Consider the following 13,741-nt stretch of genomic DNA (forward strand, 5'->3'; position numbering starts at 1 on the left):
AAAGTACATTATCACTAAAGCTTTGACATATATTCTTGCTTAAAACTAGGGGCATACTTTATTAATCACTTTCATTTTATTATTACTCATGGAATCTTTCTTCTTTAATTATGCACTAAACAATCAATGCGATTTTTGGTGGTTTAGTTAAACAGTGGTCCCTTAATTCCCCCACCATAACCGCTTTAATTTTTCTCTAAACAAGACATTCTTGTATTACACGCTTGTGTTTATCTGGTTTTAATAAAATGAATTGAAATCTACGTGTTTTATTGTGTTTTCATTCGAGTTAGATTTTTATTTTAATTTCAAAATTAAATACATATGAATTGATAAATTTAAATTAAAAAGAAAAATGCTGCCATCACCCTTCATAATCCAACCAATATTTAATGAACCAACTATATGAACCAAAAACAGAACAGTTTACCACTACCTTATATGAACCAACTATAGCAACAACAAAAGATTAAAAGCATGCCATTTACCAATCCAACCCAAATTTATAATGTCACAAACATGCCTTGGTTTCTCTTAAATCTCCCCCACCCCCTTTTTTTTTAACATAATCAACTCTCACCATTACCAACAACTTAAACTCCTTACTAATAAAATAACACTAATGCCTGAAAACTCACTTATTATTCCTATTTAATGCCTAACTTTGTAATTCTCATTCCTCAAATTAAAAAAAAATTGTTTTAAGAGAGGCCAAAAATGAATTATAAATTTTTTAGGATCAAATAATAATTTTATCATTATACTAATTAATAATTTCATAAACTTCAAAGGAACTAAAAGACATATTTACCATCCCTCACACCTATAAATATAAATTCTTACAATTTACTTGGCACTTTTGACACATTGGTATTCTGATTTCTAGAAGTTATATTTAAAACTCTTTTAACTTATTCCTTCACTCAATTTTATTCTTAGCCATATACAGACTTTCTTCACCTTACAAACCATTACTTGTTGTTACACTCAGTGTTATCAGATTTGCTCCAATCTTCATCTCTACTTTTATTATCTCATTCGTTTATTTGCAAAACTATTTTCTTTATTAGAACAACCCTTTACCATTTATTATTCACATTTTACATTGTTGGATTGCAATATAGTTAAAATTATACATAAATACTATTATTTTCATGCTAAGTAAATATAATAATTGATGCAAGCCAAAGAAAACTTAAAATAATATCACGTCTACGCTGTTTATATAGAAAAAATCAGAGTAGATTTATCAAAGGTAGAATTTAGTTGACAATGTGCTCATGACCCAAAAATCAATGGGCAGATATTAAAGAAAAACAAAGTTTATCCCCTCGGTGTGCCATTACTGTACGCCTCAAGAAAGCATTTGAGTCTCCTAAATTTTGTATTGCTCGAATTGATAGGTTTCCTTAGAGGAAGGAAAGGAGTTGGACAAGGAGACCTCTTGTCTCCTTATCCTTTCGTTATTGGTATAAATGTTCTCTCAACATTGTTAATATGGTGTTATTTTATGGCAATGACTGAATCTTTTGACAAGCCCTTAAAGAAGAAAATTGAAGTCCTAATAGAAAGTTTGTTGGAGCCCAGAGAATGTGTTGAGGATGAAAGCCCACTAATTTGTTGAAAATTTGGTGAATGAGGCTTCAATAACAACATCTTCAACATGTTTATGAATATAAAGATGATAAGAAAATATCCTCAATATCAGTAATAGAATTAAAATGTTAATGATTCTGATTTCTTTTTAAATCATAAATACCACATGAAAGTTTTATTATACAAACATGTTTGAAATTGTGATATTTTTATGGGTAAAGTTATAAAGCAGTTAAACTAAATTAATGCATAATATTAGAATATTAAATTTAAATAATAACTATATGAAGGAAGCAAGTTTTCCATATTAGCAAGAAATTCTTATTATAGAATATTATATATTTATGATTTGGGTGAAAACCCACCTATAGTATATATATTAGATTAGATTACCAATTTGTTTTATTGTACATTTCTAATGTAGTTTATGTAAATTATATTTTCTGTAATTAATGTAATAATATGTAATTTTCACTAATGACATAATTGTATGAATTTTTCATTAAATATATATCATTTTCATAATTATTTGTTAAGTTGATTGCTTATAATTAATAGGATATAATGAATGTTTTGACCATTCAAAAACAACTATTTTCCTTAACCTAAATATTGTTTAGTACACGTCTGATTTGTAGGTTGAGAAATGACAATAATCTCACTATGACGTATAGAATTAGTTTCCTCAAATTCTTTAAATTGCTTTAGTGTATAAATATATATGATTTGGGTCCTTCATGACTTGAGGAAACTGGTGCATGGACCTTGCTTGAAGACTCGTGAATTAAAACTAAAATTTACACATTAGATTATATGAAAATAAACAAATAATAAGTGAGTTTTTAACGTGAATTTTGTTTTTTAAAAAATTGATTTCTTCAACTGAATTGGAGATAAATAATCTTAATTCACTTAAGAGCTTTATACTTAAAAGATTCCATGAAATACAAAATCATAAACAAACTCTGGGTGAAGGTTGAAAAGCTTGATTTGAGTACCTAAGATTTTTCTAAGTAATGAAAAGGGTTCAACGCAAATTTCATAAACAAGCAACCATTATAAGGATTAATCAATTAAAACGTTCTAAACCAACCAATTTCCTAATCTTAGAAAAGGGTTTACCAAGTTTCTATCTCCTAGGTTGTTTGCCATGATAATTGCTCACCCTTTTGAGTGAAAACTGAAAAAAACCCATTAGCCCCCTTTTTTTTTTTTTTTTTTTTCCTTTCTTTTCTTGCCCCAGCTGGAAACTCGTACGGTTATCTCTCCGTCTCCCAATGGGGAAATTGATAGTTTCCACATGCAAACTTTTTACATTTGCCACTCAACTTTTTGGATGTTAATAATGAGATTAACAATATGAAACAAAGTGGAAAGTAGTAGAGTACGGATTTGTTTAATTATTTTTAAATATTCATAAAATAAAAAATAATCATTTGCCTTAAATTAATAAATGGATTAAACAAAACTAAAACAATAGGATGCAATTTCTTCCATGTTTTAAAGGGATAACTAATTCGATTAATTTATAGATGAAAAATCTAGTCAAAGTTCGATTATTTAAATAAGAAATGCAAATTGCTCTCAAGCTATATCACTTTTTTTTAACTCTACGAATTTAAAGTTTTTTCAAGATAAATATTAAAATTATATAAAATTTTGATTTAATATGTGTTATCATATATAAATTTTCATTTTGTGTGAATTTTATTTTAATTTGATTCAATTTTTACAAATCATTAATAATATTATTGAAATAACACTATTTTTCATTGATAAATTGCATGTGCAAACACTTATATTAATATAATATCAAATAAATGTATTTTTCTTTCTTTAAATGTGCACAATTGAATCGAATTAAAGTTTCATGTATACATGAATCACAATTCAAATTTCATATGTACAATTACACCAAATCAAAATTTATATAAAAATTATATATTAAATCAAAATTAATGTATAAATTTAATATTTATAAAGTGATTAGACCAAATAACATAAGTTCAAGAGCTAAAAGAGGGGCTAATTTATCTAAATATGTTGAAAAAGAATCAATTGAGAAACTATGTTGTTTCTTTGAAAATTTATGATTTTTGGAGAGAGAAGAAAACGCATCCTACGTAGTGTGTTTTCATTGACCTTGTTGGGAAAGTGCGCCCTGCAAGACGCGCTTTCTTCTCTTTCCTAAAAATGCTTCCTATGTGGCGCGTTTTCTTTGCCAGATCAGTGAAAACGTGCTCGGTAGGACGCGTTTTCTATCTAACGGTAACATTTCGTAATGAGCAAAAATTCCAATGGTTATGGAGTCCCATAGCCACCAATAACCATAATTTTCGCTATATAAAGCCCTCTAGCTCTCATTATTTTAAACTCAACTCTCAACTTTCAATTTTCACAATTTGATTCTCAATTTCTTGTTCTTAATTTTTTATTCTAAATTCCCAAATTTTTTTTAATTTTTTTCTAAATCCTTTGATTTTATTTTATTCATTCTTCGATGACAAATCAACTTATTCATTTGGATGACAAACACATTTTTGGCATTCAATTACAAATGGTAAGAAAATATTATTAATTATTTAATTTTAATCTGTTAATTATTATGATGTTAAGAAAATTTATTAAATTATTTAAATTTAAATAGTTAATTATTATGCGGTTTAAATTATTAATTTTTTATGTTCATACACTTAGCCCGAAGATCAGATTTTGGAGACGTACATAAACAACTTAAGCGAAGGTGCATCGGAGGTCATTCACGAACACTTGCGAGATGCAGGCTTTTTATACGTGGCTCGCATGCTTGGGGGGACTAAATTGGATCCCCTACTCATCAATGTTTTTTGTCGAGAGATGGAGACTAGAGACATACAGTTTCCATCTTCTCTGCGGCGAGTATACAATTACATTGGAGGATGTTAGTTTACAATTTGGTCTACCAGTCGATGGGGATGTCATTACGGGGACCAACTGTTAGTGCCGATTGGAGTGCAACATGCGAGCAATTGCTAGGGAAGGTGCCGAACAAGTTTAAAGGTAGCCTGATCGATATGAGATGGTTAGAGGACAACTTTGAACACATCGAGGCCTTCACGAGTGACTTTGAAAAGGAAAAATTCGTGCGCGCATTCATCTTGAGGTTGATCGGGAGTCTGCTAATGCCAGATAAGGCACACAATATGGTACATTTAAGGTGGCTACTACTACTAGTTAATTTGAAAAAAGCGAGATAACTTAGTTGGGGATCGATGGTGCTAGTGACATTATACCGAGAAATGTGTCAAGCTACAATACCGAACAAAGCTAAAATAGGTGGTTGCATGCTCCTTCAATCATGGGCATAATATTGACTATCATTTCTACGCCCTCAAGTGCAAGTCTCTTACGAATTCTCACTCGTAACATGGTAAAATTCATTTGATAAAATTGTTACTATTTAGGAATTTTCATTCTTGAAATTTTGAAATAACATATTTTTTGAATAGTTGGAACAACCCTGTGAGACACAGCGATATACCGACTGAGCTCAAGGATGTCTGACTACCTTTAGATTAACAAACTGAAGAGGAGGTTAGTTTATGAATTTCAAAGTTATCAATTTTTTATTCCAGCATTTGAAATTAAATATTAGGCATATGCTCAAATTTATAAGTTCGTACTGCAGTTTGTATGGATGCTATAAACAAATTCGAAGATTCAAGAATGAGTCCCAGATGAAGTTTTGGCCCATCGTAGCACCTGGCATGTGAAAGTACCATTAATCATTTTTGCAATGGTCGAAATGCAAGAATCTAACCGAGTGATACGATAGTTCGGGTATATGCAACTTATTTCGTCACAACCTCAGGAGCTCGATGACTTGCACAAGATCGACTTGCGGGGGAGACACGAGGAAGATTGGGCAACATTCTACAAGAAACATATCGAGATTTGGAAACACATGTACGATTACTTGTCAACTCGAGAACCATTTTTCACGCCGGAGTTGGTGACATCTTCGGATTACATGGATTGGTTCAGGAATCACGGAAAGCCGTATCTACTATCGATTTCAGAAAAGAGTAAGCAACGTCGCCGTAGGAGGCCAATACAAGGGCCTATTAATCCAAGGTCAGGAAGAGATGCTGCGGAGAGACCAACATCTGCTCCACATGCATACGAGGACCCGGTTGCCATACAACCTCCCTGTCAGTATGGCTCATTTATTCTTATCGCTAACCCATTTTATTTTACACCATCACCATAGCACATACAATCATTCCCCACATCTACACCTTCAACTCCAGTTTATTTTTCACAAGCATCACAGCATACGCAACCATTCCTTGCATCAAAACATACAATACCAATTTATTTTCCAGAAGCACCTCAACAGCGCAATCATTCCTTTCACCAACACATACACAACCAGTTTATTTTCTATAAGCACCACAGCACGTGCAATCATTCATTGCACTGATACATTCATCATTAGTTTATTTTACACAAGCACCACAGTATGCACAATCATTCCCTACACCAACATAGTCATCACCATTTTATTTTCCACAAGCATTACAACATGCACAACCATTCCCTGCACCGACACATTCCTTAGAGATATATGCTTCAGTTGCACCGATACATCCAGTATCGATGACAATTCCTAACTTGTATGCGACACCATATAGTGGCTCGCTAACAATGTTGCAAAGATCCCTCGAATTATGGTCGAGTTGGTTCATCCTCGCAAACACTGACTTGATCAGGGAGATGCACTATGGTTGATTACAACACGGTCACAGTCACTATAGTCGATTACGATACGGTCACAGTCATCTACGGAAGAAGAAGATGAGGTCAACGATCAACCTTGACGTGTACGTGAAGACGAGGCTGAAGTCCAAAGGAGCTGTTAGCCCTAATAGTGTGATGAAACCCTAGGCGTACTTGATGTGCACCTGGTTATGGCACACATTCGGCGTATCAATGATTATGTCTATTTGTATTTTTCCAAAGTTTTTTTTTTAAATTTTTTTCTACTTTTGCAATGTACATTTATTTAAAATATACATATCTTGTCTACTACAATTAGGATGCATGTACATAAGTTTTTAAGCTAAGGATTTTGAATATGTTGGGTTATGCTACAAACCTTGTCATTCTTGATGGACTTAAGGGAAATTTTATTAAATTAATGCTACAAACTAATATGCTAGTGTTTTTCCTGTATGAGTTATTCTTTTAATTATCTCTTCTCCTTGATGGGTCCGAGTTGTGTGGACATCTTGGCTTCATATGATCTGGGTTTTTGCAGTAGTGCTTAACCTCGATTGGTCACCTCGCTTTTGAATATCCATATTGCCTTCATATCTGAGTTGAGGTCAGTCGATATTTCAGCTTGCGCCATGAGTTTTTATCCAGTACCAACTCAAAAGGAGCGTATGAGGTAACCGACTACATGTTTTCATATAGGATAGATGGGAATACAAACTTCCAAACATTATAGGCATGTTCAAGTCTGTAAACTTCATTAATGAATGTTATGCAATCTAGACTTGACGAGGTACATGCCACAATTGCAGGTGCGCACGGATAACGAAGCGCTTGAAATCTTCTACAGTCGTAAGTTATAAGTCACAAGTCTACGCAGTACGCTCCACCGATAACTCTACGATTGGGTCTATGGGGTTACTTAACTTGGAATAATAGATCCGATGCGGAGTGGCACACTGAATAATTGAGTTTGCGATCTCTTTATTTTCCTTAATAGTTTTCAGCACCAACTTGCACCAAACTTGACTACCCTTTAGCTGTCACACTTATATCTTGGCCTGTTTCAAAAACATGGCCGCTAATACGTTTCCTTGACTACCAAAGTTATTGGCAAATGACGTGTCCCATTTAGTACGGAATTAATGAATTTAGCTAGGTTTGTGGTAATGTACTTGTACCGCAAGCCTCCGTCATATGCCTGTCCACTACTCCTTCGATATCCTATTGAAGTAAGTCGCACCGAGATCATTTACAACCCATAATTTCTTCAACATTTGGTGGAATGTGTGTTGGACGAGTTCGTACCCTATCGATGACAATCATTATTGCATCCAAGAAAAGCTACTAAATGAATATGTTAAATTGTTTTACAGGAAACCAAGCATGTGCACAATGTACCCATGTTGATGACATGTCGCCGCTTCGCATTCTTTTTGTATCGCCTATGTAGTTAAACTCTATATGACGCAAACAATACACGCCGATCGAATGCATTTACAATTTCAATGCCTTTATTGAAGGTGATACAAACGTCGGGCTACGGCACCACATGCTTTCTCAAGTTAGTTAGGAAGAAATCCTAGTCATCCCTGAATTCTTTGGGAGTTATTGCAAAAGCTATTGGCAGGATTCTTCGGTTACCATCCTGTGTAACAACTATCAACGACTTATGTTTGTATCTCCCGTACAAGTATGTGCAATCAATCTGGACAAGTGGCTTATAGTACCAGAATGCAGTTATGCATTGCTTAAACGTACACAAAAAATGGTGGAAAACTCTTTTTCTAGGTACTAAGTGATCATAGTAATAGATAGGCTTGGTTACAAAACCTGGTACGTAGTGCTCCTGCACCTGACGCCATTGCCACAACTCATCATAGGATTTCTCCCACCTGCTATGCATTTTTTCCAGCGCTTTCAATTTTTCCAATTATGCCTTATTATAGGACACAGTGTAATCGAACTCGCTATAGATGTGTATAATCAAAATAGGGATCGAAATCCTAGGACTCGCTTTGACTATGGGTAATATAAAGTTAGAAATCATATCGAAATCCAATTTTGGAATATTATTTGACATGCTTGAAAAACAATAAATTGGATCAGCATACGTAATAGAATGTCGGGAAAAAAACAAAGAATTTGAGTCTCTATTGTTAAATATTTTGCATACCAACTACAACACATGTATGTTGCACGGTAAACTTCCTAACTGTCCAGAATGTCGACTTCTTTCTCACGGATGCCATGATTTCCCATTGACATCTTGTTCCGCACAATGTGTACTTCATCTCGTATTTCTGATCAGAGCATGTAACAGTGAAGCTGACTCCCAGTTGTATGATGTACTGCTTGACTGCGGCCACAAAAGCATCTTTAGAGCCAAACTCTATCCTGACCTATAAAAAGCCAAAATCTAGAGAGGAAGTCACATGCCCTAGTCCCATGCCCACATCTCTAAATTGTTCTTTTTCTTTCTTTTACATGTTGAAATTTTCAGGTTTAAAGATTTATTTCTCTCATTTTGAGGGAGGCATAATCTAAGATATGTTTGGGTTCACGGTGATGTCGTAGAGCCGAGTGACCTGAAAATTTCACCTGTCATGTGAGCATGGAGCCATCACTTGAGAAGCCGGGATCGCATGCAACTCGAGGTCCAAGTTGGCTGTGATTATACCGTCTCGAGTTGAAGTGTAATTAAGGCTTCACGTTTACAAAGGTTATGCTGCTAAGGGTCGAAGCATGACTTTAGACCTAGTTGATAGTGGTTATATGGGAGCGAAAACGATTTTTTCATCATCAAAGGAGGATATTATATACCACCAAAAAAGAAGTATGAGGAAGAAAAACGTTGTGACATTTTAGTATAATCAAGTAATTCGGTGGACATTGATAAAAAAAATTACTTGATTATACTAAAATGCCACTATGCTTCTCTTTCTTATACTTATTTTTCGATGGTGTATAGCATCCTCCTTTGATGATGAGAAACTTGTTGTCGTGCCCACATAACCATTGTCAAGTAGCGGCCCATTTATGCTAACATCACTTGATAGCATAACCTTTGTAAAATTAAAACCCTAGTTGCACTTCAATCGGACCGTATAATCATCGTCAACTGGGACCTTGAGTTGCAACGCGATCTAGCTTCTTGGGTGATGGCTCCATGCTCATATGCCAGATGAAATTCGTAGGTTACCCAGCTCCACGGCACAACCGTAAATTCAAACATACCTTAAAACTATAACAATGTCTATCTCAAACACGAGAAAAGATAAATCTACAAACTTCTAATTTTAAACCACAAGAAAAAAAAAAGAAAAAAACAATTTTTACCAAAGTGAAAACACGCCATACAGGTTACGTTTTCACTAATCTGGCAGAGAAAACGTGCCATGAAGCGTTTTTAGGAAAGAGAAGAAAACATGTCTTGCAGAAGTGCTTTCCCTACAAGATCAGTGAAAACACGCCATGTAAGATGCGTTTTCTTCTCTCCAAAAACAGTGTAAATTGATAAATTTTCAAAGAAACGACATAGTTTCTTAATTAAGATTTTTTTCAACATGTTTAGATAAATTAGCCTGAAAGAGGAAAAAAAATAACTAAATGACTAAACTGACTTATTTTATAAAGTGGAAAGGCCAAATAAGTCATTATGTCTTTTATTTTTAAATGAGCTAACCTATTTATCTCTTCTTTTTTTTTTTTTGATATATAACATAAGTCAAAACCTCTCAATAATGACCACTCTAAAATTTAAATTTGATTCAAATGTCATGAGAAGAAATATTTATTGGTTTTGTCTCATATTTAATGTAATTAATCATAATTATTAGAGTGAAGTTCTAAATATTAAAATAATAATGATTTAATATGATTAAAATTAAATATTTTAATTAATTCTCTAAATCCCCAACGAAGCAGCGTATAAATCTAATTGATTCATGAATCCTTAATTATATATATATATATTTTATATCACATTGATTGGATTTTTTTATGCGTTCTCTTTTCTTTTGAGAAAATACATAATAAATAAATTAGTGTACGTAAGTTCCGTTTGTTTCAATGTAAAAAATTTTATGGAATATATTTTTAATTTATTCTAATGTTTGTCTTATGTAAAATGAAATGGTCAATGTAAAAGTTTTCCAATTAACATAAAATTATCCTATTATTCTCATAAAACGTCTTACCAAAATTTTTTTCGTAAGACATTTTTTAAATTGATAAGTCTCTGTTTATTACAACACCCCCATATTCAACCCAAACATTGGATCAAAGCATTGAGATGTTACATTCTCAACTACATTCTTCACTTATCAAAATATTTTCTTAAAACTTTCATAGCTTTTCAATTTAGTCCCTTTTTGTCATAAAAGTTCAAATTAATCATATTAAATCAATTTTTTCTTTTTACACTTTAATCACATAACTTATCTCAATATCTTGTTTGGCATATCAAATTTCTATGTATTTCACTTCTATTATTTCATCTACATATTTTCTCAAGTTTAACAATTTAGTCCTTGTCATCATAAAAATTCCATATTTTTCACAATTTCATTTTGCAATACTTTATGGATGTTTCATCATCTCATAACACATTCATTAAACTTTTATCATAATTTTCTTATTCACATTAAATTTTTCACACTTAGACTTTTGTATATTTTTAATTTAGTCCCTATTGCATGTAATTTATTTTTCACCATATCAGCATTTTAATAAAATAATTCATTATAATATCTTATTTCACATAACAAATTTTAATGCATATCACTTATCTTGTTTCAATTATAAATTTCACAAAATTTACAATTTAATCCTTAACATCATGAAAATTCATTATTTAGTATAAATCCACCTTAATCTAACTTTGTAATCAAGTCACTACTTCATTTAAACTCTTTCTCATAAATATCAAATGTATGTTTGTTTTATTAAAAACAACTTTTATAAAATATTTTAGTAAATTTGTCAAACAACGAGAAAATATTTTACATGATTCATCTAAATAAAAAGTATTAACTTTTAAAAAATATAAATCATTTTTAAAAGTTATTTTTCTAAAACCATTTTCAATGAAACAAATGTAATCTTATATATCAACAGATTGCAAGGTGTGTCGGCAAATTTCACATGATTTATGCAATAAGTTAGATGTTGTTTGTTTACTGGATTTTGCGTTTGGTTGCTTTCGTTTTCACAGAAAAAGGTGAAAAATAATAGCCATGTATTTAACGTTTTATTTGGTTTGGTGGAGCCAAAGCTTTAAGAAGTACCATATTCGACAACCGACAAAAACAAGACATAAAATTTATGAAAGAGTGTAGTATCCCCTTTGATTAAAATTTTCTCTCTAAAACATTTTTTCTTCTTATTTAGCAGACCAAACTTGTAAAACAGGATTCCAGCATTTATTGATGAAAGGTTTTCGTCCATCCTACGACAATAAAATTGAAAATTCAGTAATTGTGTATGATTGGCTGCTTTGTATATTATTGGCGGAGCAATAAATGAGTCCCTACGAGTGAGCAATTTAAATATTTACTAGTTCCCCTGTGAGTTTTTACTTTTTAAATTTATTAAATAACATATTTTAAAAAATTGTATATTTACTAACTAAATAAAATTGATTTAATTTATAATAAACTTTTGTTAATTTTGAAAAATAATTAAGAGAATAAAATAATATTATAAAAGTAATGAAAAAGAAAGAAAGAGAAACTATCAATATCATAATATTAAGTAATTAAATAAAATAATTTGTCATTAAAATATGAGTCAAAATTTCACGTATAAAGAACCATTATTGTACACAAATTTTAGTCAAATGTTGATATGAAAATTTGGAATTAAATTTTATTTATAAGTTTTAAAAGAGTACAATCTCTAAAATTTATCTAATAAAAAGAAAATTTATTTGATTATTCTCTTTGATTAAGCTTGATTTAAGGGTCGTCTAGACTTGATATTGGAAAGATGTGATTTGCTTAATGGATTGTCAATACTTGATCCTGAAAATAGATTCGGATAAAGTTTAGATTCAAGGATCTTTGGGACTTGATCTTGGATGGTTGAATCCATTTCAAGTGTCACGGTGACTTGCTCTTGAAACGGGTTTCGACCTCCTTGCTTTAGTTGAATTGGATCGAGAGGCGACTTTTCTTCAGAACTGATATGGTGTTCGTGTAACACCCCTAACCCATTTTTGTCGTCAGATTAGGGTTATAGAGCATTACCGTACAAATCAGAATGTTTAACTTCAAAACAAAAACCATTATGCAATTTAGTATCAATGTCTAACAACTCAATTTAATTATAGTAAAAATACACTTTTGGGCCATAAATCAAGCCTTTGCAGCCTAAAAACAACTTGGGAACAACCAGGGATCAATTTGAAGCAAAATAGAAAATTTTAGAAAAATATGAAAATTTAGGAAGCAGGAGTCACACGGCCATGTGGCTAGGTCGTGTGACATAGCCTAGACTGTGTGGATATTCGAAGCTTGGACACATGGCCATGCCGTAGGCCATGTGTCAAACCATGTGTGCATTCGATGTTGGATCACACAGTCGTGTGATAGGCTGTGTACCAACCATGTTACATACTGACTTGAGACACACGGTTGTGTCGCAGGCCGTGTCTCAGACCGCGTGAAACCTGCACCTAAAACAATAATGACACATGGCCATGTATGGCACACAACCATGTGACAGCTCGTGTGCAACATAAGGTGCCTCTAAAACAAGCCATTTTAAAACCAAATCTTGTATACCAAGACACATCATTTCCATAAACATTCATATGACCCAAAACACACTTTAAACACACTTAAACATACCAATTATATCAACCTATAAGACTAACCAATGTACCAACAAAAGGTACCACAATTCACACTTCAATTTTGATCTAAATTAACATTTCAAGATCACTTACTAAACCTAAATTCAAACATACCAAATCCTTTCACCTATTCTAATAATATCAGTTTCATATTCATACACATAAAGACCATTTCCATCTTATTATGATACTTAATGTTAACCACATATATCTATCATAAAAGCATCAACCACATAAACCAAATATCGAAAATAACATTTATAAGCTACTATTTCAACTAAAGTTGTTTATCAACTACAGCTTATAGGTATAGATATATATATACAAGGATGCCTAGTTACATGCCACTTCAAATCGACCCAAAATGAACAAAAATGATTACCGAAAAAAGAGCGGACAGTGTGTGATCTCTTGAGCTAATCCAATCAACGTCACGATTCCAACGAACCTACCAAAGTTTAAATCAAACACGTAAGCTCAAATTAAGCCTCGTAAGTTCATGAAATTAACTCATTATACTTAGCAACTTAAACA

The sequence above is a fragment of the Gossypium arboreum genome, chromosome 11, assembly GCF_025698485.1.
Source record: "Gossypium arboreum isolate Shixiya-1 chromosome 11, ASM2569848v2, whole genome shotgun sequence".
Classification (NCBI taxonomy): domain Eukaryota; kingdom Viridiplantae; phylum Streptophyta; class Magnoliopsida; order Malvales; family Malvaceae; genus Gossypium; species Gossypium arboreum.